This window comes from Cervus canadensis, chromosome 29, assembly GCF_019320065.1.
Source record: "Cervus canadensis isolate Bull #8, Minnesota chromosome 29, ASM1932006v1, whole genome shotgun sequence".
In the NCBI taxonomy this organism is placed as follows: Eukaryota; Metazoa; Chordata; class Mammalia; order Artiodactyla; family Cervidae; genus Cervus; species Cervus canadensis.
The window spans coordinates 22,722,220-22,749,255 of NC_057414.1; the positions used below are offsets into that span (position 1 = coordinate 22,722,220).

General features: G+C 41.7%; 1 pseudogene; it reads right to left on the reverse strand.

Moving 5' to 3' along the window:
- Window positions 1-1,537: 1,537 nt before the first annotated feature.
- LOC122431465 lies at window positions 1,538-25,916 on the reverse strand (annotated as a pseudogene).
- Between the last annotated feature and the right edge of the window lie 1,120 nt (window positions 25,917-27,036).

Below are 27,036 nucleotides of genomic sequence, written 5' to 3' on the forward strand. Positions count from 1 at the left end.
TTTCCCTCCCCGCAGAGTGGCTCAGGTCACTCCACACAAAAACCCCAGGGAACCAGGATCAGCTAGACTTCCAAATGCAAACACCAAGAAGGGACCTCTGGCCTCAACTTCCTTCATCTCTAGGTGAAAATATAAAACATGGACAGGACAGAAAGTATTCCTCTCCAAAGTGCAATTTCTACCTCCCTTCAGGAGCAGAAGCTTAAGAAAGACATGGGCAACTTTACTCACTCATTTCCTCTTTTATTATTTATGCAGTGGCTACTGCCTAAGTCCTGACTGGCCTTGACTCTTGGCATCTGAGAAAGAGATGAGAAAGCAAAACAAGTCACCGCTTTTTCCAAGAAGAACTTGGAAGGAATTACCAGCCCTATGATGCTGAAATCCAAGTATATGTGTTTGTGTGTATACATATATGGGCTTCCGTGGTGGCTCAGTTGGTAAAGAATCTGCTTGCAATGCGGAAGACCTGGGTTTGATCCCTGGATTGGGAAGATGCCCTGGAGAAGGGAAAGGCTACCCACTCCAGTATTCTGGCCTGGAGAATCCCATGGACTATATAGTCCATGAGGTCTCAGAGAATTGGACATGACTGAGTAACTTTCAATTCACTATATATATGTGTGTGTGTGTGTGTGAATATATATATTTGACTCTGAAGTATGCACTTTCCTACATTTTAATCTCCTAAATAGGCAGAAGCCCTATGATTAACAGCACAAAATTATAAATGGCAGGAATTTTTCTTTCTTGGTGGCACATGAAACTGTGTGTGTTTAATAATTGAGAATATCTTGGATTGGACTAAAAAACCAGTAAAAGTCAATGACAGACTGTTAGAAATTGATAAACAAACAAAAAATCCACGTTTTGACAAGCTCTGCACGTCTCAAAGGAATTTCCCTTCTCATTCCTGTCCTCCAAAGAATAGTTTTCCGCTAGACAGAATTCTGTTTTATCAATCTGAAAATGAGATGGTGTATCTCAAATTCCCTAAGACTACTGGTTCCTAGCAAAACTGCAAGGAGACAGAATCAACTTTAGGCAGACAGAGCTGGTTCTAACTTCCATTTCTGGTACTCACTATTTTTTTCTTTTTGAAGCTTCACTTACCTGCTCTGTAAAAGATTGGTGACATTTCTTTCCTAGAGATGAGATAAAGCCTGGCATGTAGGAGATGCTCAACAGAAGTTTCTTATCTATTAATACAGAGTTATTTGTGATACCAGATACATAACTGCCCAGAAGTTCATGCAATCTGCAAAACACGCCAATCAGGTATGAAACTGGTAATGTAAAGCAAGGTCACATGGTTGGTGAAAGAGATGGGGCTGGGGGTTCTGAACAGTCTAGAGTTCTCTTTTCTATCCAACAGCCAACTCTGTCAAAATTCTCATCACAGTCCCCAAGACCTGTACTCTGGACCCTAAAGAGCCCCGACCCACTCAAAAAGTGAACAAACAAATCCAGAAAGTGACATGAAAATGGCTAGGCTCTTTAGAAGACATTGACTGATTCTAGTGAGCATCTGTGTGAATTATTGTGTCAGAAATGCAGGGGTCATAATGAGCTCCGAGAGGGTCCGATGCCTGTGGCCCCCTCCCCCTGACGTCCTCTGGGGGCCACCAGTCCTGGCCCGACACAGCTGCTCTGCCACCCCCAGTTCGCAGCTATATTGACACAGCCATTTTCATGGTAGGCCTGTTGTAAATTTGTTGTTACATGGTGCGTCTGCCCCAAATTGCACGGTGTACGTAAATTTTTGTGTGTGTGGCGGGGCTGGCACGGGGGTTGGGGGGGTGTACCAGGGCTGAATGGAGCGTGTGATGAGCAACCCGCAGGAGACCTAACCCTGATAAATTGTTTACTTGTTAGCGATGGGGCTCAAGAGTGGGCCGGGGGCTGCGGGCTCAGCGGGACAGACGTAGAAGGTGGACCCACGCCAATTACCAGCCATTGTGGCGTCCGGCCCTGTGATTGACACCAATGTCTCCCCTCTCACCATGGGTCCTTTTACTCTCCCAGACCCAACACAAGCCCCACTGTGCTAATACCATGGTGTCTTCAATTTCCTCTGCTGCCAGCAAAAATTAACCTAGGCCTGCAGCCTGTGGAAGACCTAAGGCCTCTGTTTTATTATGCATTTTCCCCCAGTTTTTCAAGGATGAGTTTAAAAATAGAGGTTGCTAAGGCCAGTTGGACAACAAAGGAAGCAAAGGGACAAACATTATCTTTGGATGACTGACTTCAAAGTTAATGATCTTCCCCCACTGAATTGTGCCCTCCGCTCCTCAATGAGGTCTTTGCCATCAGATAAAGAAGCGCCTCTTTAATCCACTAACACTTCTTTGTCCCTTTGTGGCAAAATGATCATTTCATCAGTTTCGGGTACTCTCTGCCGGGAGAGTTTTTTTTTTTAGCCTGAGTGATTCAGAGCAGGAGGGACAGAGAAGGGTATTTCTCTACTTCATTTTTCCTCAAGTGACGGCTGAATAACTATGCAAAAAAATTAAGGCATAATGACCCAGCAACAGTGACAAAACCTAATTAGTCACGGAGGCCACTGGGTAATGAGCCGCAAAACCCGGCTCTTGAGTGTGTAATAACTGTATTTTTCTCCATTTCTTCCCCTTTAGTCACAGCCTTGTGTGGCATTTTTAACAAACTAAAATGGCACCAGATGCAACAGGGTTCAGACATTTTAACTTGAATTAAGAAACCATATGTTCCGATAAGTCATGGTCTCTTCTTTCCCACAGACTGGGTGCTCCATCTGTGAGGTAACACTCCAATGGCCCATGGTGAATGAGCACCCCACGAACACGATGAGGGGTTGGGGTTGGGAGTGGGGTCTCCAGAACCCTTGCTATAGACAGAGGTTCTGACTCCTGCGGGCATCCTGGATATTCCAGATGTGGGGCCCAGATTGTTCTCTGAGCACGCTGAGACTGAGAAGCTTGAGAGGGAGAGTGGATGGGAGGGGGCTCTGTGTCCAAATAATAGAGTCTGGAATGCTGAGAACTGCCTTTAACCCTGGTGGCTCAGGTGGGAAAATACCCCTTGCAATATAGGAGACCCAGGTTCAATCCCTGGGTTGGGAAGATCCCCTGGAGGAGAGACTGGCAATCCACTCCAGTATTCTTGCCTGGAGAATCCCATGGACAGAGAAGCCTGGCGGGCTACAGTCCATGGGGTTGCAAGGAGCTGGACATGGGTGAACAACTAAGCATGCATTTATGACAACATTATCTACTTTGGGGTGATTTAAGACACATATTAGCCAAGTCTGAGGCTCCCAAGAGCCTTGAGAAGTAGGATGGTCCTCGTCTCCTCCATCTTTTTGAGATGAAGCAACCAAGGATCAGTGAGATTAGGACACTGCCCATGATCACAGTTAGGAGTGCAGGCATCAAGCTTTGAAGTCACATCTGAGATCATTATCCCAGTAATTTTCCTATGTTTGTTGTCATTATTATTGTTGTTAGCAATAATTTCCCTTTGCAGTTAGAATATTTTTTAAAGGGTGGAAAGTTTACATAGCATAGTTTGGCATGATTTCTGTCTTCAACCCTCAGATCCAGAGTCAGTTGGGTAACAGGTCTTTAATAAACAATGTTTATTTGGAGCGGGGCATCATCAGGGGTTCGCCCTTGGCCCTGCTCTGATTTTAATGTGAGACACTTCCAAACCCCATCCAGACAGATGCTGCCCCACAGTGTAAACTTTAATTTCTCCTCTGTCTCAGTGAAGGTCATCTTACTTCTGGACGTCACCAACTTTGGGGTTGCGACTGGGCTTAGAAATAACAGGCATTATGATCTTTGCTCTGAGCCAAGAGCAAAAGGCTGACTTTTCTTTTGTTCCTCCATATACCCAGCAGACCAAGAAAAAAAACCTTCACAAGATGAATCCAGCTCCCCCTAGATTTCAATAAGGATCTCATTTCCCCCTGAGCCTCCGGCCGGGGAATCACATAGGGGAAGCTCAAATGAGGAGTCCCAGGTGGAATACAGAGTATAGAATTCACCAGAAGACATAGACACAGGTTTAGAAAAAATCCCCTCCTTGGGGAATTTTAAAATATCATGCAGTTAAAAAAAAAAAAAAAAAACCAACCCAGCAGCAACTCTCTCCCTATAACAGGAAAAATGTATGCCATGAAAACATAAGCAAAAACAAAACACAGATTATACAACTCGAGGGTTTATATAATACACATTATATTTTAATTCCCCATATAATTCTGACACAGCAAAGGCCTGGTGTCTGGGACTGTGTAAATTGACAGTTCTCTGCTTCTCTAATCCAAGAGCAGCTGCATAAGGCAAAATAAGAATGTGGCGACCCCTGCTCAAAAATTCTCAAGGATTTCAAGACAGAGCATTAAACGAGGTGTGGGCCCTTCCACCCTTGGGTCCTGTGTGACTGCACAGGTCACACACCCATGGAACCAGCCCCGGAAAGCAAGCTCACACATCAGCGTCCAGGTCGCAAAGGCACACACGAGACAACCATGAACAGTGGGGCCGAGAAGACTGCCTTGCCTTATCCTGACTTCTCACTCAGAGCGGTTCAGAGCTGACTCTTTTTCCTCTAAACTTTGAACTTCAGAAAGCCTACTTTAGCATCTCAGAAGTACTGTATGTAAAATGGGGAGTTTCTCCGTGCAGACAATGCCATTTCTTCTTGACTCTTCTCTGGACTTTCATCTATTCTAGTCCCAGGCAAGCTTGGCTGCTCTGCGCATTGGGCCTTTTCCTGCACTCCAGTCATTATCCTCTTTTTATATACTGCACTTCGTGCCCTTGTGAACCTGTTGAAAAATAGTGAAAGAGAGCTGAAAAGTACCACTGGCTCCTAAAAATAGTGCTGACGAGGAGGCAGAAAGGGGGAACTCCGGTTTTATTCAGTGCTAAAGATAACATCACCAGAGTGATAGACTCCTCCGAATTGTTTGTCCCCACTGCCCATTGTCCCCCCCGGGCACTGAATGAGCCTCTTAGCAGCTCTTGAGGGCCTGTCACAGGTAGGCACCCAACAGAGATAATTCCCAGCCTATGCTTGACTGCTTCTTTATAGACACTCACTCATGGTTCTGAAAGGCCTCAGACACTGTTGAATAAACTCCTACTCGCTTCCATAACCTTTTTCTCCCACTGAATTTTCCGGGGATGTGAGCAGCTTCCCAGCCTCGCCAGAGGATGCTTCTGAATGCACTCCTGTTCTGAATCAAAGTCTGACAGCCAAGCCCCTTTCCTAAACAAGAGAAGAAAATGGGGGCATCGGTCCCCAGGAGGAATCTCTGCGCTTTCTTCTTCAGGTGAAGGCCAGCTCCCAGAGGCTCTGGCCTTCTTCCTGCTCTTCTCATGGGTTTATTTAGTTAGGTTGTAGGAGACCTGTTTTTTTTTGTTTGTTTGTTTGTTATTTTTTTAATAAAGGAAAAAAGCCTCTGTTATCTGAGTCCTCTCTCTTTGGGTTTTGAAAGACATGCCTATGGGACACGCTGGGGGCATGTTTGTCCTCAGAATGTCCTAGACGAGCATGGGTGACAGATTAGCACCACGCTGGCTGTGAATCCAAGCTCCACCATTTATTAATGTGCAGGGCCTTGGGCAAGTCCCTTGCCTGTCACAGTCTCATCCTTAAAGTAAGACTAATAACACCCTCTCTCACAGGCTCCTTTCCATCAATGGTTCAAATAGATCATGTATATAGAATGTTTTCCATGGTCCCAGAGAATTCAATAAGTAATAGTTTTTATTACTATACTACTACTGTTTTTCTTTTGTTATTTTTCTGATTTGCGAGACTCTTAGAGGCCCTTTGAGGCCAGTCTTTGGCTTCTGAAGACTGTCTTCTGGCCTCTGACACTGACCAGCTGCCATCCAGATCTTTCTAAGCTGGCTTCTCAGTGAAGGAGACACCACCTCCTCCTCATTACTTTTAATTCATCTCTCTTTGCGTGTTCTAAACTTTGGGGGCTTTATTTATTTTTGGCTGTGCTGAGTCTTCTTTGTTGCCATTGGGCTATCTCTAGTTGTGGCAAGTGGGGGCTACTCTCCAGTTTTGAGGTGAGGGCTTCTCCTAGGGGTGGCTTCTCTCCTTGGGGAGCAGAAGCTCTAGGCTCATGGGTTTCAGCAGTTGTGGAGCATAGGCTTAGAAGCTGCAGCTCTTGGGCTTGGCTGTTCTGTGGCATGTGGGATTTTCCTGGACCAGGGATTGAACCCGTGTCCCCTGCATTGGCTGGCAGATGGATTCCTAATCACTGGGCCACCAGGGCAGTCCACTTTTCACCTGTCTCTTGAAAACACCCTAGGTGGACACATTTTGTTATATTTCCCCATTCAAATAATGGAAGTGAATATCCCCATGACTTCACAGGCCCCTTTTACAAAGATCACTGAGGCATGAGAGCACTTAGGAAAAATATTATATAAGACTTTGTATTACTGTTCTTTTTATTCTTTGTTCACCTTTTACTTCATTGTGTGAAATAAACAAAATAAATGCTTTGCTGCCTCCCTACCAGAAAGATAAGAGAGATCCTTTTAGAGATTTCTCATTTAGAGGAAAATGAGGACAGAAGTGGGGCAACATCCTTTCCTCTTCTTACTCCCCCAGCATTTCCTCTGGAACATCACTGGTATAAAATGCAGACTTCAAGGTGACCCATCTCTGAGGTCTTTGTTTTGACATATCAGGTACCAGCAACACTTCTTTGGTGAAACCACATGGTTTTGATCCACACGCTGATTGGTGTGTGCTGGTGCTGGTTTAGTCACTCAGTCATGTCTGACTCTTGAGACCCCCTGGAGGTAGCCCGCCAGGCTTCTCTGTCCATGGGATTTTCCAAGCAAGAATACCGGAGTGGGTTGCCATTTACTTCTCCAGGGGATCTTCCCAAACCAGGGATCAAACCCGGGTCTCCTGCATTGCAGGCAGATTCTTAATCAGAACCTCTAAAATCAAGAGGGCTGGAGGCTAGGAAAGAGGCTCCCTCACTGAGCACGTGAGCATTCTTTCTCTTAACAAGAAGAAAGGCATTTGTGTCCTATTCGAGTTGGTCCCCCTTTAGGATCAGCACAAAGCTCTCTGAGGCAAAGTCCAGGGGGAAATTATTCAAAGGGAATCCCACCTCAATTCTAACCCACCCCAGAGAACCCATCACTCTCAGACATCTTTCCTCTCAGCAGGACTGCTTGTGAGTAATTCACTTACTCATTCAGCTGTCTACTGAATACCTACTCTGTGCCTGGTCCTCTGCAACGCACGTGTGTGTGTGCGCTAAGTTTGCTCAGTCATGTCCAACTCTTTGCGACTGTGTGGACTGTAGCCCACCAGACTCCTCTGTCCATGGAATTTTCCATGCAGGAATACTAGAGTGGGTAGCCATTCCCTTCTCCAGGGGATCTTTCTGACCCAGGGATAGAATCCGTGTCTTTTATGTCTCCTGCACTGGCAGGCAGGTTCTTTACCACTAGTTCCATCTGGGAAGCCCCTCTTCCATGTATGGGGATATGGAAATGAGTCAATAAAAGATCCTCATGGCCAAGAACTCACTCTCAGGGTAGGATAAGGAGATTACATACAAAGAACTCTAAGACATAGTTTAAAAAACCCACTGTGCCACAAAAGAAGTTCAGGCAAAATATTGTGGGAGTCCAGAAGAAAGAGAGATGAGTTCAATTTTCAAGAATCGGCAGGTGAAAGGATAGGATCGGGAAAATCCTCTTGAATTGTGCCTTAAAAGATAAATCTGGATTTGTCCTTGCAAAGATTGGTTGAAAGAAGAAATGAGCTTCCAGGTAAAAGAACAGTCAAAGCTCGAAAGTGTGGGCCCAAGAGGCATGTTCAGAAACAAGAGACATTGCATTGCCATTCAGTTTTCAAACATGAATGAACTTTGAGAGAAAGGGACTTCCGGTCTTGTTTGGAGCCACTTCCTGCTCTCAGTTTATCTACCTCCTGCTCTCTTTCCAAAGCACATAGGACTCCACCAGGAGTCCTGAGAAGTCACACCAGCATGAGACTTAGTCTTTTCCCTCCCTGGGCTCACAGCCCTGCTTCTTCATCCTTTTCTCTCTACATACATAGTGTTAACATCCCTTTTACTATATTAAAACAATCTATAGGTATTTATCATATACCTTCCAGGGCTTCCCTAGAAACCTGGCTTCCCTGGCTCACTGGTAAAGGATCCGCTTGCCAATGCAAGAGACGTGGGTTCAATCCCTGGGTCAGGAAGATCCCCTGGAGTAGGAAATGGCAATCCACTCCAATATTCTTGCCTAGGAAGAATCTGTCCTGGGAAATTCCATGAACAGAGGAAACTGGCGGGCTACAGTCCACAGGGTCGCGAAGAGCTGGACATGACTGACTGACTGAACACACACACCCATTATCATATATGACGTAAACTACATATTGAACTGTGGTACTGGAGAAGACTCTCTAGAGTCCCTTGGACTGCAAGGAGATCAAATCAGTCCATCCTGAAGGAAATCAGCACTGAATGTTCATTAGAGGACTGATGCTGAAGCTGATACTCCAATCCTTTGGCCACCTGATGTGAAGAGACTACTCACTAGAAAACACCCTGATTCTGGGAAAGATTGAAGGCAGGAGGAGAAGGGGATAACAGAGGATGAGATGGTTGGATGGCATCACTGACTCAATGGACATGAGTTTGAGCAAGCTCCGGGAGTTGGTGAAGGACAGGGAAGCCTGGCGTGCTGCAGTCCATGGGGTCGCAAAGAGTCGGACACAACTGAGCAACTGAACAGCAACAACCTACATATATAATTTCAAAAAAAGCAATGTGATCCCCTGTCAGTGATATAAAGGAGAAACAAAAGGAAAGTAATTTATAATAGCATATATTTAAATATGTAAATGCCTGAGGAAGCTTACACTACAGTTATGAGAGATCAAAAGTTTTCATCTACATGTAGGATTATTGTAAATGCGGTCACTATAAAAGTGGACCAATAGACCTGTATTTTGCTGGAGAATCAAGCACTACAAACAGTGTTGCCATTAGCGGATGTAATTTTCTGAAATGGTTGAAAACTCAGTCAAAGGCCAGGCTAAACAAAATGGACATGGGGAGAGGGTGAGATGTGTGGGAAGAGTAGCATAGAAACTTACATTACCTTATGTAAAATAGACAGCCAATGGGAATTTGCTGTATGGCTCAGGAAACTCAAACAGGGGTCTGTACCAATCTAGAGGGGTGGGGTGGGGGGGATGGGAGGGAGGTTCAAAAGGGAGGGGATATATGTATACCTATGGCTGATTCATGTTGAGGTTTGACAGAAAACAGCAAAATTATGTAAAGCAAAATATTTATATGTGTGTATGTGTGTGTATTAGCCCTTCTTTTTTTTTTTTTTTTTTTTTAACAATGGTTGCTACATTCCTGGGAAATTCTCTATGTTAAACTGTGCAAAGATTACTTGGTGTCTACAGGTGTCTTGGAGTCTACAGGCTCCAATCCTTTGGCCACCTGATGTGAAGAACTGACTCACTGGAAAAGACCATGATGATGGGAAAGATTGAAGGCAGGAGGATAAGGGGGTGACAGAAGATGAGATGGTTGGATGGCATTACCAATGCAATGGATGTGAACTTGGGCAAACTCCAGGAGATGGTGAGGGACAGGGAGGCCTGGCGTGCTGCAGTTCATGGGGTTGTGGAGTTGGACATGATTTGGCAACTGAACAAGAACAAAAAATAGGTAAAACAGAGTTTAGCTGAGTCATGTTGATGTTTGGTGGAAACCAACACAATACGATAAAGTAATTATCCTTCAATTAAAAATAAATAAAAAATAAAAAAAAAAAACCAGAGTTAGGTTTGAGCCTTAGACAATTACAAAAAGTTTTTAACCTTGAATATCTAGTAGAATACCACAAAATTTTGTGACTTGTGGTGTAATTATTGTCTGGGACTATCCTGTGCATTGCCTCTGCATAGTATATGACAGTAGTCCTCGCCAATCAATGTGATCACCAGTCGCCACACATAAATATTTACAAAATGCCTCTGAGGGGCACTGCCAGCCCATTGAGAACCATTGGTTTAGAGTTTAATTGAGGAAGGAAGGTTCACACCCCAAAAGACAACCATATCATCTATTAAATGTTAAACCAGTCATTCAGAATAGCCATCAAGTACTATTCAAAACAGGTCAAGAAAATCAGGTTTCAAGTTATCAGGAAATTCTTCATGACTTAGCATGGGTTAAGAAAAAGTACAGACTCTGAATCAGACTCTGGGGCCAGAATTCCAACTTTGACATTTACTCCCTGCATGAATTTGTGTAAGTACTTTAACTCCTCCAACCCTTCTTTTATCTAGCTGTAGAATGGGAATAATACCTACTCTGAAAGGTCAGTAAGTGTGTGTGTGTGTAAGTCACTTAGTCGTGTCCAACTCTTTGTGACCCCATGGACTGTAGCCTGCCAGGCTCTTCGGTCCACGGGACTCTCCAGGCAGGAATACTAGAGTGGGTTGCCATTTCCTTCTCCAAGGAAAGGTAAGTAGAGAAGATTAAATGAGGTTGGATATGTAAAGTATCTGGGAGAATACCTGGCTCTTGGCAGATGTTCAACAAGCAGTAGCTGTTATTGTTAAAAGGAAGAGCAACTTTGACTGGCCTTTGAAGGTTGACAGGAGTGGGGAAGGCAAGGTAGACAGTGTGAGCAAAGGCCTGGAGGTGGGAATATCTATGGTGGGTTTTGCAGTAAATAGTTCAGGGAGACTGGCAAAGAGGGTGAGAGTGGGAGGCATGCTCAGTAAGGTGGCACATTTAAGAGGGTGCAGCCTTGAACGCATGGCTAAGGAGACTGGCATTTATTCTTGTTGGCTAAGAAGACAATGGATATGGAACAGTCCTGGAGACAACCTAGGTTAGAAGCAACTGCAGAGAAGCCCAGCGAGAGCTACAGTCCCCACTGCTCGTAACAGCCACGTTGGGCACTGTATGCTTCGCGCCCTGCTCTATGCCTCAGCTGAGGTGAACCGGGGCAACCGTGGACTGAAGAGCAACCTGTCCAGTAAGCTGTGATTCATGCCTGAAAAGCCTTTTAGCATAATGGAGCTGGGTCAATCCAGATTCTTCTGTGATGAACAAGAACAAGACAGTAGCTTCTACAGCTGAACAGAAGAGTCTTGAGGCAAACCTGAGGCTGGGGTGTCTGCTTGGGACCACAGGCTCACAGAGTCTAGGAGGATGCTGGGTGATAGAGATCAAAGAACCTGGACCAGAGATGTATGAAGCTGTAACATCATTATGAAAAACCACATGGCCCATAGGAGAGACCAAGAGAGCAGCTACCTGAGGTACTGGTGGTTTTCTGGTACCAGATTCAGTTTCTGTGCATCCTCACAAAAACTCCCCCTTCCTTAAAGTTAGTTGAATGGGTTTATAATTTCTAGTTACTGCAGATTATAATACAAGCAGTACCATGTTTCTGGATGGCCCACCAGAATGCCATGAGTTGTCCGTGGAAGAAACCCCAATGGAATTCAGATAGCAACCTCTAGCTTGCAACATTTCCTGGGGGAAATCAATAAAGTAAATCAAATTTCAAGCTTCCTAAAGCCTGTAGAAGGGCAGAATGCTTTAACACAAAAGGAATGGGAATCCTATTGGAAAGACCATACCTGACATGGATGGATGGTCAGTCAAAATGCACAGAGAACCCAGCCAAAGGTAGATCCTTGAAAGAGCAGTCCTGCAAGTTAGAGATGAGACTAAGTGAGGTTAACTCAGACAACTCTACCCAAAGAAGAAACATCTTACACACATCTTACAAACATCTTGTGGGTTTCTTACACACAAGAAACATGTTCTTGTGTAAGAAGAAACATCTTACACACGTATCCTTTCCTTGACACTGCTGGTGACTGCTTCCTTCTACTCCCGTAGATGAAGTGACTTCTCTGATCATTGAGTGACATAAACTATGGGTTGCCCCTCATAACCATTCCCCTCTCCCGGCTAAACAGTGCACTGTTTAATGAGGCAGATGACCACTTAGAATAAAATGTGCGTCTCCCAGCCTGCCCTGCAGGTAGGATTCAGTCATGTGACTAAGTCCTAGCCAATGAAATGGAAGTAAAAGCATCGTGTGGTAGCTTCCATAAACTTCCCTTAGTCTCTTCTTTCCCCTTTCCTCTATCTTGTTACCTGGAATGTGGGGGTGGTGGCTAGAACTCTGTCTTGAACCATGGGCATAGGAAACATACCCTGACTGTGGCAGAGAGAAGGAGCCTGAGTTTCTCAGGACTTGGAGAGACCTGCCTTACCAGCCCTAGAATGGTTCTCTTCAGATCTTTACATACAACACAAATCTCTCTCTCATTTAAAATAATGTTATTTCATATCTCTAATACAGTCCAACCTAACTCTGAATGAAAAAGCAACACTACATAAATCTGGTGTGTATGTTCCCTTTCATCTGAGTTTAAAGAGGTATATAAAGGTGACACATAATCAATCATAGAAACCTCAATACTGGACAAATAAAAACTTCCAAGTGTAAGGATGAGCAAAGAGAAAGAATTTTCTGGATATACAGCAATATTAAGCACTTCCAAAGAAAGAGTTGATGTGAGAAGATATCCAGCCCTAAAAGCAAAAGAGAACTATAGAAACATCTCCAAACTGTATTATCAATATGTTCTAGAAGCTATTGCATCTATAAAACAGGATCAATTTGGCAATGAAAGGGAAAAAAATCTACATATAGTTTTCTTAAACAGGGAAAGTATAACTAATGGATTTTAGAATACAGTGAAGGCAATAAGGGACAGACTGAGTGCTGCAGAAGCCTGGGTGTCCCTGGTTATTTCCCTTAAACATTCTACATTTTCATTGTTTTTACTCAAGGATGCAACACAATCTATCCTACTCTTTCCAATATCTGACTGAACCTGTTTCACCAAGAATATTAAGTCTATTAGGTATGAAACCCCTCAAACTTTTTCTATATACCTACAGTTTATCTCTATGTGCCTGCTCTCTCACCAAAACACCCTTTCATCTAAGGGAAGATGGAGCTTTTCCTATTCTTAGGCCAGTCTCTATTTCTGATCACGTCCTTTTCTGATTTCTCTAAGATCGGGACCTTGTTCTTCCTCTCTCCCTATATTATTACCCTTTCACTCTTTGCCAGATTCTTTTGTGCAGACTGAGGATATGTTTAAGTTACCTATCTTTTTAAAAATCCTTCAATTATTCTTCCTTCACTAGTACTACATCACCGAGCATCTCCTGTGCCAGGCATGGTCCTCAAAACAACCGGAGCCCTCACTACCTCTATTTTCTCACCCCTAAGCACTAATTTTTAAATAAGTTGTTTAGATAAGTTGCTAAATAAGTTGATTTTCCTTGTTATAAAATGACATGTGTTAATTATAGAAAGTTGGAAATGTATAAAAGAATTTATCCATAGATCTGTGACTTAGAAACAATTAAGTGAATCTTTCAGAGATTTTTCTGTTCATCTAGTCCCTATATATTAAAATATAAAATTTAATCTGATTCGAATTATAGTTTTATAGGCTTTTACTCACTTTAAGAATATTTTGTAATTTTTCTATATCATCAAGTTCTCTTTAAAAATACATTCACTTAAATAACAACTTGTACATGAATGTTCACAGCAGTCCTAATTACAATAGCCAGAAGGTGAAAACAACCCAAATATTCTTCAGCTCATGAATGGACAAACAAAATGTGTTAGACCTATACAAGGGATATTATTTAGTCATAAAAAGGAATGAAATAGTATCTATGAAAGTGAAAGTTGCATAGTCATGTCTGACTCTTTGTGACCCCATGAACTGTAGCCTGCCCAGTTCCTCTGTCCATGGAATTCTCCAGGCAAGAATACTGGAGTGGGTTTGCCATTTCCTTTTCCAGGGGATCTTCCTGACCCGAGGATCAAACCCAGATATTCTGCATTGCAGGCAGATTCTTTACCAACTGAGCCTCTAGGGAAGCCCAGTATCTATACTACTGCATAGACAAATCTTGAAAATGTTAAGAAGCCATACACAAAGGCCACATATTTTATGATTCTGTAGATATGAAAAGTCCAGAAGAGGCAAATCCATAGAGACAGAAAGTGGATTAATGGTTGCCAGGGGTTGGGGAAGGGGCAATGAAGAATAAGGGCTTAATGGGTAGGTTTTTGTGCGTGTATATTGGGGGGGGGTGATAAAAATATTCTGGAACTAGGTAAGGGTGATGTGTATGTACCAAATCCCATTGTTGTACACCTTATAATGGTTGAAATATTCAACTTTAAGATTATATGTATTTTATCACAATAAAAAAATATTTAATAGTTGTTCCCCCTAGAACAGATAAATGACACAAACACCACAATAATTCATTAATGACACATCCACATGTATGATTCATTAATACATAGTCATTCTTTGGCAGGGACCTATGAAAATTGGACATGGAGAAGGAAGTTTTAAGATAGGAAGGCAGAGGGAATTTCCCGGCGGTCCAGTAGTTGGGACTCCATGCTTTCACTGCAGAGGTCCCTGGTCGGGGAACTAAGATCCTGCAAGCCACGTGGCATGGCCAAAAAATAAATAAATAAGGGAAGGCAGAACACAATGGGAAAAAGAACCTCCTTGGAGTCACCCAGAGTGAGTGCATTTTGGCACTTAGAGGGCCGGTTAGCAAAGAAATGGATGGATAAAGGAAGACAGATTGAAGCAGAGGAAGACTTTGGTTTACTTCTCTACATTTGTAGTACAAGCCCCACAAGTGGCTTGGAGAAGATGGTTGGGAAAGTACAGGACACATTAACATGAACTGTAAACTACTTAGGAGTCTAACATCGCCTTTTTCATTATTGTAGTCCTAAAGGTTGACACAATGTCAGTTACATAGTAGATGCCCAATAAACTTTTTTAATTTAAAGGAATAATGGAAATTTTATAGTTTCCCAGTCATAATATTTGCTTGTACAAAACAGAAACTTTGTCAAATTAATTTAAGTAAGTTTAGTATGAGGATAAAGATGAATTTCCCACAATCCAACTACAGAATGCACAGCAAGGTCTTGTGAGAACAGAACAATTATCCACTCTTTTCCTCTACCTGGAGCCATGCGGATCTCTCACCTTGATTCCTCTGTCCATATCTAATCTGCTGTTCCTCTTTCAGATTAGTTTCCTCTGCAAAACTTTTAGTTTCTATTCTTTCAAAATTCTAGCTGCATGAGGCTTTGGGTAGCCACGTTGACTACTCTGCATGCCTACAACCCCGACGAACATCACTGTTGACTGACTCAATCTCAGCTTGATTCAGGTGTCTACATCGGAAAATTGGCTGCGACGAGGCTGGAATCATGCAGTTCTTTGGACTCCCTGTTCTAGGCTATGAATAAGAGATTTTCAAAGATGGATCATTGTTTGTGGAGGCAATGGTAATGCTATGACATGGATAAGCACAGAGTTAAGGGAATCATATTCCACCCTTTAGAGCTGTGGGCTACAGTCCATGGTCCTATGAAAATGTCTTTAGGATATAAAGTACCACTGTGTGTGCGTGTGTGCTAAGTCGCTTCAGTCATGTCCGACTCTGTGTGATGCTATGGACTGTAGCATGCCATGGCTTCTCTGTCCATGGAATTCTCCAGGCAAGAATACTGGAGTGGGTTGCCATACCCTCTTTCAGGAGATCTTCCTGGCCCAGGGATTGAACCTGCACCTCTTAGGTCTCCTGAATTGGCAGGCAGGTTCTTTACCACTAGTGCCACCTCGGAAGCTCCTAAAATGCCCCTAGAGTCATAGAAATACCATCAGCAGGATGCTCCACTGGCTCATCTGCTTCTCAAGCCACTATTTTTCAAATGGATGCTAGCCTCAGCAAATGGAGATGAATCTACAAAGGTAATCACTTAGTCATGACATGCATTGTGCAAGATTCCCTTCTAATAATTTGCATCTTGTCTCTGCTTTCTACAGTCTCTCTGAGTCCATGGGACTATTAGGAGTCCACAGCCAGCCAGTGATGAAAATCAGAGTCACTCCTTAATGTGCAAATAGCAAACACCTTTCTTTTCTTTTCAACTAAAGTATAATTGACCTCTAACACTGTTAGTTTCAGGTGCACAACATAGAGATTCAGTATTTCCACACAGGAAAAATGATCACCATGGTAAGTCTAGTTACTATCTGTCACCATACAAAGTTAACATATTATTGACTATATTCCACGCACTGTGCATTTCATCCCTGTGACTTACTTATTTTGTAACTGGAAGCTTGTACCTCCTAATCTCCTTTATCTATTTCACTTATCCCCTCAACCCCTCCTCTCGGGCATTCTGTTTGTTTTCTGTATCTATGCATCTGTCTCTATTGCATTACATTTCCTTTGTTTTTTAGATTCCACATATAAGAGAAACTGTATGGTATTTGTCTTTATCTGACTTATTTCACTTGGCATAATACCCTCTAGATCCATCCATGTTGTTGCAAATGGTAAGCTTCTTTTTTTTTTGCAATCTTTCTGAAATTTCCAGGATTTCAACCTTTCTAGCAACATGCATAGAAGCACCTAGGAACCAATGTGTTAATTTGGATTAATCAGCTGTGTTGAGGCAGGAAAGAAAACAGTAGCTTTCTACAGTGAATCCACCTGGTGCTGATGGTCTGAGAGAGTCTTCAGACTCTTTAAGGGTCCCCCTAAGTGGCCTGAGGGGGCAAGGCTACCTCCAAGTCTCATCTTATTCTTGAAGCTTTCTGTTCTTTATTTTTAACCATTTGGGCCACATGCAAAGTTTAACACATATCAAGTTAAAAAGTTAGACCTAGAAAAAAATAACATAAATATGGTATATTTTAATATTTGCTTGTACATATTATTACTGGTGGCTCAGATGGTAAAGAATTCATCTGCAAGGCAGGAGACCTGGGTTCTATCCAGTGGGGAAGATTCCCCTGGAGAAGGGAACAGCTACCCACTCTAGAATGCTGGCCTGGAGAATCCTATGGACAGAGGAGCCTGGTGGGTTACATTCTATGGGGTCCCGAAGAGTTGAACATGACTGAGTGACTTTCACTTCACTTCATTGCTATGACAACAGTGGATCAAAATACACGCTGAATAGTTAAGGAAAAAACACTTGCATTTCCTTCATTCTGGTATTCTGCACTGTGTTTTAATTAGTGTGACAATAAGATTCTCAAAAGCCATCATATGGACAAAATTTTTACAAAATGATTTATTACTGAAAGGCCCTAATTCCAAGTTATAGCATACTAGTTTCCAAAATGTCTATAATCTAATGCTTTGTTTCTAAAATCCTTAGTGGGTCCCGGATAGAGTTTTGTCCTGGGAAAAAAAAAAAAAAGATAAGCTCTAGTTCTTTTCTCAAAATACTTTTTAAAATAATTCTTTTTTAAAAATCTTTAAAGGCCTAGGCTGTTGGTTAACTTGAGAGAGCACTGGGGTTGACTGACAGTATCTGTCAGAGGCAATGAACTCCACTCCAATGTTGCCTTTATGCTGGTGTGTCAAGTTGTTCAACTGTGACCCTTCCATCTGTTCCAGCTAATCTGAAAGTCATTTAGACCCGCTTCCCCATTCATTTGAAACACAGCACATTCTCCTGTTAACACACATATGCAAAGTTGTCTGCTGTCAGCAACCTATGGGTTTTTTTTTTTTCAAAAGTCTCACTTAAAACATCTGTATAAACATTTATACAACAGAAAATCCATTTATTGACTATTACTGCTTTCCTAACTTAACTTTTTCAGACATTTCTAAGTATAGGGCCATTTTGCATAGACATTTAGTATCTATTGTCACCCCAAATTAATTTTTAAACAGGAATGGTCACTTGACTTTGACATTTCAAAAAAAGCATTCTGTGTTATGTATTAAGCTTCTTGTGAATTCATGATCTTATTTTCAAGGATCAAGTTTACAACTGAAAATCTTTTCTTTTTTAAAAAATAAGTTTGGGAGGAAGCAGTCTAATTCATCAGATCTACTAAATCAGAATCCTCGGAGTGGGACTCTGGGAATCTGTTTATTCAAAAAGTCCTCCAAGTGATTTTGAAAATCAACCAGGTTCAGAAACAACTGATCTGATTTACTTACACTTTACTAAGATGCCTGGTAATACATGACTCTGTTTTCTTATTTGTATGACTCTCAAAAGATTCTATTAAGTAAATCACTTAACTAAAAGTTAAAAAAAAAAGTATAATAAAAAAAAAACAGGAAAGCTCATTTGAGAGATTTACAGAGACATTTCCTTGCATTATGTGTAAACTGAAACTGCATTTGGATGTAACACAATAGGAATACTCATACTGTGCTGAGTGAATTAAGACCTCCTTTGGTACAGAACTTTAAAAAAAAAAATTGCTTTGCTTTATTTTAACCTGTTTCCTTCTCTGTACTCTGTCAGATCTGCACTGCGTAGACCTTGTGTGATCTTGTGTAGACCTTGTATGACCCTGAGTGAGTTACTTCTCTCTGTGACTTAGTTTATATGAGGGAATTAAAATGATTTCTAAAGTCCCTTCTAGCTCTGACAGTGCCTGGGAACCTAAAACAAGTTCTAGACAACCTTTCCTCCTGATAAAATCACTTCTAGCCTAGAATGTAATCTCCAACCAGACATAATTAGGGGATCACAAAGATAGAAAGTTATCAAGATATTTCTGGAAAGTATTTCTGAGGTTTTGGAGTTTAAGTTTAAGGACTACCCTTCATGAAATATTCCTAGAATCTAAATTGACAGCCCTAGCTCCAAAAGGTTTTTTTTACTAATCTATTCACAAAATGTGCCACTCTCTCCTTTGAGATTCTATTTCCAACCATCAAAGGTTATTTATATTACATCTGTTGAATTTGTCATTCCATGTAATCACCCCATCTCCTCTTTGTGTCTCAAACACGTGTGGTTGAAAAAAACATAAAACTTCTGATGAGCTATGCGATCTTGAACAAATCATTTAATCTTCTCAAACTTTAGGTTTTTTTTTTTTTTTCATTTGTAAGATGGAAATAATATCTGCTTGGGTAGAAAATAACTCCTAGGTACAAAAGAAATGAGAGAGAAGCATTTTCTAAATTTACCTTGCTGTGCAGATCTCTCTATTACTATTTGCAATAAGGTGGTCCTCCTCTGTGTCACTCCTGTGAATAAAGTATAAATCTACTAAATGACTATTTGGAGACACTTTTGAGGAAAAATAGCTGGAGAAGGGAACAGCTACCCACTCCAGGGTTCTTGCCTGGAGAATACCCATGGACAGAAGAGCCTGGCAGGCTACAGTTCATAAGGTCACACAGAGTCAGACATGACTGAAGCAAGTTAGCACACAGCACACACGTACACATGGAGACAAATGGAAGGGAACTGAAAATATGTATCAAAAACTCTTAAACTTTAGGCATAATAAATTCATTTCTAAGAACATACCAAATTGTGCATTCTATTTTTGCATAAAGATGTCCATCAAAGCATGTCTAAAATAGCCCATATGACAATCAATCCAATGTCCACAAGTAAATCATTATCTAGTCATCACTGAAATATTATGTAGCCATTCAAAATGGTGTTTTGGAAAAATATTTAATGACTTAGGAAATGCTCAAACTACGTAGTAAGGAGTTTTAAAAAAGATGCAAACCTGCATTTAAGTACTATTGCAGTTTTGTGGCAAAATATATTGTTAAATATATATTAAGGAAAAAAGATAAACTGAAGTATTTATAGTGACTGTCAATAACAGGGGTATAGATAATGTCTGTTTTCTATTTATCTCTGTATTTTGCAAATTTGCTTTTTAAATGTATTTTTTTTTAAAAAGGCATCAATTCGTCCTCTCCTAAATTCCAAATCATATGTTCATTCACCCATCAAAACATTGAGGATCGCCTGTCCTCTGCAGGACATTGTGGAGACATGGCGGTGGGAAACACGGTCATAGGCTTTATGGAGCTTACAGTCTAGAAGGAGAAATACTGTTCTTATACAAAGGAAGGTAGTAATGAGAAAAAGGGTCCTTAGAACAGTACAAATGAGTTGCCATAGAAGTTAAGAGAGGGTTTCTTTGAGGATGGAACACATAAACTGTTTATTAAATCCTGTAAGAATGACTACTGATATAATAAGCAGTTGATAGAAATGCGAAGAACTGACTCCTTAGAAAAGACCCTGATGCTGGGGAGGATTAAAGGCAGGAGGAGAAGGGGATGAGGATGAGATGGTTGGATGGCATCACCGACTCAATGGACATGAGTTTGAGCAAGCTCTGGGAGTTGGTGATGGACAGGGAAGCCTGGTGTACCGCAGTTCATGGGGCTGCAAAGAGTTGAACATGGCTTAGCTACTGAACTGACTGAGAAATATTTTAATATGATTAATTTGCATAGACTATACCTTCTCATCAGGCAATGGAAAGTATTTAAACTTTTACTTACTAGAATGCTATTATCAAATTAAGTCCTAGCCTGGCAAACCCCATATTTGTCCAGAAAAAACATGAAATTAAACTCATGAGCAATTCATTCTTAAGAGGTGATATACCCAAGAAATAATCTGAAGAGATTTCAAATAGCACAAGGTCCCCAAAATCACATGAGGGCACTTAGATTCTTCTAGCTACTCTTTCCGTCCCCTAAACTCAGGAGTACAATGCCAAATACAAAAATGTAGGTACCAAAGTGAAGAGGAAAAGAACACTTTCTATCCAGAGTACAGAATTCTCTAAGGAAGAAAATAAATAAATATAGTTGAAGTCTATGATGCTGGCCCCCGTAGAAGGAATAAAAATAAAATGGCTCACAGAGCTATCCCATCTTCCACTTTCAACAGCATCATTTTCTATTTTTAATTGAGTTGTTTGCTTTTTGCTGCTGAGTTGTATGAGTTCCTTATATATTTTTTATATTAACCCCTTATCAGATATATGGTTTGCAAATATATTCTTCCATTCTGTGCATAGCCTTTTCATTTTGTTAATGGCTTCCTTTGTTGTATAGAAGACTTTTAGTTTGGTATAATTCTATTGGTTCATTTTTGCTTTTGTTGCTTATGCTATGGGTGTCATTTCCCCCAAATCATTGCCAAGACAGATGTCAAAGAGCTTTTTCTTTGCTTTCTTCTAGGAGATGAATAGTTTCATGTTAATACATTTCAAGTTAATTTTTGTGTGTGATGTAAGATGAGGACCCAATTTCATTCTTTTGTTTATGAATTGCTAGGTTGCAAGAATGATTCAATGTATGCAAACCAACAAATGTGATACATCACATTAGCAGAATAAAGGATAAAAACGTATAATCATCTCAACTGACACAGAAAAAGCATTGGAAAAATTCAACATTTTTTTCATGATAAAAATTCTCAACAACTTAAGTGCAGAAGGAATGTATCTCAACATGATAAAGGCCATTTATCACAAACGCACAGCTAACATCAAAATCAATAGTGAAAAGCTGAAAACTCTTCTTCTAAGACCAGGAATAAGACAAGGGTACCCACTCTTTTACTTCCAATCAATATAGTATCGGAATTTTGTAATGTATTTAAATGTTGAATCACCATGTTGTAAACTTGAAACAAATGGAGTATTGTACATCAACCACATTTAAAAGAAAACACTGGAAAATCTAGCCAGAGCAATTAGGCAAGCAAAAGAAGCATCCAAATTGGAAAGGAAAGAGTTAAACTATCCCTATTTGCAGATGATGTGATCTTATATAAAGAAAATTTTAAAGATACCAGTAAAATATTGTTAGAACTAATAAATGAATTCAGTAAAGTTGCAGGATATAAAATCAACACAAAAATCAGTTGTGTTTCTATATACTATACTATATACTAAGAACAAACTAATCAAAAAAGAAATTTAAATATCCCATTTACAATGCAATCAAAAAATGAAATATTTAGAAATTAATTTAACCAAGGAGGTAAAAGATCTGTACAACGAAAACTGTAAAACTTTGATGAAAGACACTAAGAAAACACACATAAATGGGAATATCCTGCGTTGGTGGATGGGCTGGAGTAGGAAATGGCAACCCACTCCAGTATTCTTGCCTGGGAAATCCCAGAGACAGAGGAGACTGGCAGGCTCCAGTTCATGGAGAGAAAGAAGCTGGAATAAACATCCCAAATTGATACCTTTTTCGCCGCTTTGCCCCAGACCCAGCACAGTAAGGGTTCTGTCAACAGGGGCAGAATCTAGGACAGTCACAAGTCCCAGAGCTCCTGGGGCAGCCCTGGCTTCTGTCTGTTGTCCTAGCAGACTTATTTCCTTTCATTCTCACAGTGGTCCCAGGTTGGATGATATGTTATATACTCAGGAGCTCTTGGGTCCACTGAACACAGGAGGAGAACAGCCCCAGAGAATGTTAACACTGGGATCTGAACGAATCAGAGGATGTTTATGCTGGTATCTGAGTGAATTAGAGAATGTTAATGCTGGAATCTGAACAAATCAGAGAATGTTAACGCTGGAATCTGAATGAATTTCAGCCTCTCTCCACCTAGACTCTACCAAGCGCACAGTGAACCAGCCAGAACAACAGATGAGCAGTCAGCCAAGTAGAGGAAAGATTCTGTTTACTATTTGCCACCAGGTCCCTAATGCAGCCATAGAGGACATACATATATTGCTTTCATTTGTCTTTCATTCATTCCCACACCTTCTGGGAAAGCTACCTGAGTGTGCTTAGAAACCCCATCTCCTCACTATTACTGGGGGGACGTGCAGCTCAGGAACAAATGTGTGACCCAGGGTGGTCACATGGAGCATTTCAAATCCTTGGTTATGGGGTTCATTCAGGAACAGACATGTGACCCAGGCTTGGTTGTCCAGAGTTCAACCTTGGATTGCTCACATCTGAAAAACTGCCTCTGCTACAGGACACCTGACAACCTGGAAAATCAATTTCAGGATATTTTGGAAATTGGTTGAATCGCTGAGGAGTTAAGAGAAAGTTTGGTGTCCTTGGCAACAATCTTTACACTACGAGAGGACAGTCTACCTGAGAATGGAATCAACACAGAGGAAAGGCGGGATAGACAGAGTGGTGGAGAGAAAAAGATAAATCCTAAGGATGGTGTCTAAATCCATGTATCTAATGAGGCCCAAAGTTAGTATTTCCCTAAACTTTTAAGTTAGGGGTGAAGGTGAAAGTGAAAGTCGCTCAGTTGTGTCCGACTCTTTGCGACCCCATGGACTATACAGTCCATAGAGTTCTCCAGGCCAGAATATTGGAGTGGGTAGCCTTTCCCTTCTCCGGGGGATCTTCCCAACCCAGGGATCGAACCCAGGTCTCCTGCACTGCAGGCGAATTCTTTACCAGCTGAGCCACAAAGGAAACCCAAAGTTAGGGGTAAAGTTACTAATTTCCTTTTCTAAAAAATTGAGTTTAAGTTGGATTTCTATCTCTTGAAAAACAATGAGAACATATTCATATATAAAATCTTCGAACACAGCGAAATGGTTTTATTTCAGTATGCATCCATATCCAAGCATTTAGTGGTCCTGAACAGAAAAGTGGAAAAATCAGCCATTTGCCAGGAGTTTCAAGGATCTGCTGTGCACAGAGTTCTTTCTTAATCCCTGCTAATGCCCAAGAGAAGCAGCAGTACCAAAACCAAAGTATGCACCAAATTCAAGGTTCTTTTTGTTCCGGCTATCAGCTTTCAAATCAGACCTAAATGAACTGCAAGGATGACCGAATGAGAGCCCTGTTCATAACTTCTTCAATTTTTAAGAGCAAAGCAATTACAGGAAAAGAAAAAAAATTCATTCAGAAAGATTGTGTGTGTTTGCAGGTGCTTTCTGGGGCCTTTCTCCAAGTGTAACCACCAAGGACTCAGAGCTGGCAGGTCTGAGTGACCCTGGTGACTATTCTTTTTACCTTATCAAAACCTGAGCTTAAAAAAAAATAAATAAATAAAACACATCAGCTGACGATGACAGCAGAGGGTGATGGGGTGAGAACCCAATATTCATTCTCCAGGCTGGTGCGTGCGTGCTAAGTTGCTTCAACCATGCCCAACTCTGTGCAACCCTATGGACTGTTGCCTGTCAGGATCCTCTGTCCATGGGACTTTCCAGGCAAGAATACTAGAGTGGGTTGCCATGCCTTCCTCCATAGGATCTTCTCAACTGAGGGATCTGGTGAAGAGTAAATAAATGTGGTTCCAAAACTAAATGAGGGAGGTCAGAGACTCTTTCCAGCCTTACCTGATGGCTTCTGGTCAAAAGTAAGGAAGTATCATTGGAAACTGCTGGGTGGTGATGGTGCAAAAAGGGACTTGAGGAGGAGGAAGGAAAAAGTAGCACCCTTCAATTAAGGTGGGGTGAGAAGATATGGGGAAAGTCCTGAATTCCTCATTAAAGGCCAGTTTCAGGAAGGGAGCAGAGGGGGTTACAATCTGTGCCTCAGCCAAGGGTGGTAGTGGAGGGTGGGGGAAAGGATGATGGCTTGGAAGGAGGCATCATTTAAGACTTAGAGGAAGAGATCAGGGATGTGGGCAAAGCACCCTCACCCACTCAGTAGTATCCCACAGGCTGTGACTGGAAACCTTCATATCTACTCTAGCAAGCCAACCCAAGCTGAGGGCTATTGCAGGCAGGGAGGGAGGGAGGCAGGGGGAGGGGAAAGGGGAGAAGGCAGAGACCCCAGGCCATATAATCAGCAGCAAGGTGACTGTGTGAGGTGTTTTTTCATAGTTGAGTTAGATGTGCCCCACCAGTTATGACAGGAATCAATTAAAACATACTTTCTTGATCTCAGAAGTTCGACTATGCAGACAGTGCTTACCTTTGGCAGGATGATTTATTAGAGCAAAACATACATTTCAAATGGACAAAAAATTAACATCAGTTATAGTATCTTAAGCTGCCCTTGAATGGGAGCTTCCTTTCTAGTACTTTGAGGTCTATAAGACATATCTATAAAATTTACTACTGTGGAAAATGAAGACTGCTTAAATGGAAGGCGGGTAGGGGAGAGTCTGTGATTTTCCTTTTTGATTAACTGATGTAACACTCTCCATCAGGCAGTTGAAAAAGTGAAAGTGGGACTTCCCTGCCAGTCCAGGAGCTAAGATTCCATACTCCCAATGCAGGGGGCCTGGGTTTGATCCCTGGTCAGGGAACTAGATCCCACATGCCTCAACCAAGAGTTCGCATGCTGCAACTAAGACCCAGGGCACCCAAATAAATAAATATTTGTTTAAAAAAAAAAAAAGAAAAAAGTCAAAGTGTTAGTCACTCAGTCGTGTCCGACTCTTTGTGACCCCATGGACTGTAGCCCGCCAGGCTCCTCTTTCCATGGGATTCTCTAGGCAAGAAAACTGGAGTGGGTTGCCATTTCCTTCTCCAGGGGATCTTCCTGACTGAGGGATTGAACCCGGGTCTCCTGCATTGTAGGCAGATTCTTTACCATCTGAACTATCAGAGTGTGCCTCAGGCAGTTGAGGGAGCTTCATATTTTCTTTACACACCATTAGGCACCAAAGCTATTGCAGAACAACTCTGATGCTATATGAATTCTGCCACTCTGCTAGCACTGATATGGTTCTTGGGTCCACCACTCCATTTGAATTATTAACTCCATTCAGATGAAGTTTTGTTACAAATCATATAAAAGGGAGGTGCTTCTGGGTATTTAGGTCCACATTCTATTTTAAGGGTGTCTATCTGGTTTTCATAAATTGTTATTGGTGGCCCAATCATCATCCATGTCCATCTTGTAAGTGTCCTGTCATTGTTATTTTCCAGATCCCAGCTAGCTGTGCCATCTTTTACTCCTTTCTGGCCTTCTCCAAGTTCTTCCAATGCCAGAAATCACAAGGGACTTTTACTTCCAAGCCCACGGTGGCTGCCATCTTGTATCGCTGTGGCTCAGAGGCCTATACCCGTATATCTGAAGACAGATTTCATGTCCCCCAAGGATAGTCATCTTCATATGCCATGATTCCAGATCTCTTCCACATTGCTCCTACTGCTTTAGGGGTCTCCCAGAACACACCTCCACCCCAGATTAGATGCACTACCATAATAGCCAGGAGGTATTAAGCATTTACTATTAGCCAGGCATTGTGCTGGCTTCCCCTATGGTTCAGCTCATAAAGAATCTGCCTGCAATGCAGGAGACACAGGAGATGAGGGTCCAATCCTTGAGTTAGGAAGATTTCCTGGAGGAAGAAAACAGCAACCCACTCCAGTATTTTTTCCTGAAAAATCCCTTGGACAGAAAAGCCTGGCAGGTCACAAAGAGTCCAAGGGGTCACAAAGAGTCAGACACAATTGTGCACTAGGAATTGTGCTAAGTTCTTTACAGTCTTCATCTCATTTAATCCTCACAACAACTCTACAGAGGTGGGTCCTATTATTATCTCTATTTTACAGATGAGAAAACTGAGGTTTTGAAGATTAAATAACTTTCCTAAGGTGATGTAGATATTAAGTGACAGGTCTGGACTCATAGTTTGATTAATGGAATTCATACTTATTTCACTACTACATTAATACTGCTTTTATGGCCTGGGACAGAGGGTCCTATATTACACATAGGAACTTGGGTAATAACTCTACACTTGCAATTGCATTTGTATACAGACTACACAATGTCAACAAAATATCTGTTAGGGGAAGCACATTGACTGAAACCATCCACCCTGGCCAGGCACCATAGTAACCATTTGCATGAGTCATTTTACTACAGGAGGTCCTGGTAAGGAACACAGAACTAATAAGCCTCCACCAACCGGAAGAATTCAGGAAAGGTCAAAACGAGACACCACATGTCCGACCACATCCAAGAATCCTTCTCTCTGGTATCCATTTGACTGAACAAGGCATGCACCACCAGGAAGGACTCTGAGTCAGAATGACTGGCTAAAGACAACCTGGAAACTAATCCCATCACCATAAAACCCCAAGCCATGTGACAGAGCAGTTCTTCTGGGTTCCCTTACCCTCCTGCTCTCCGCCCGGGAGCCCTTT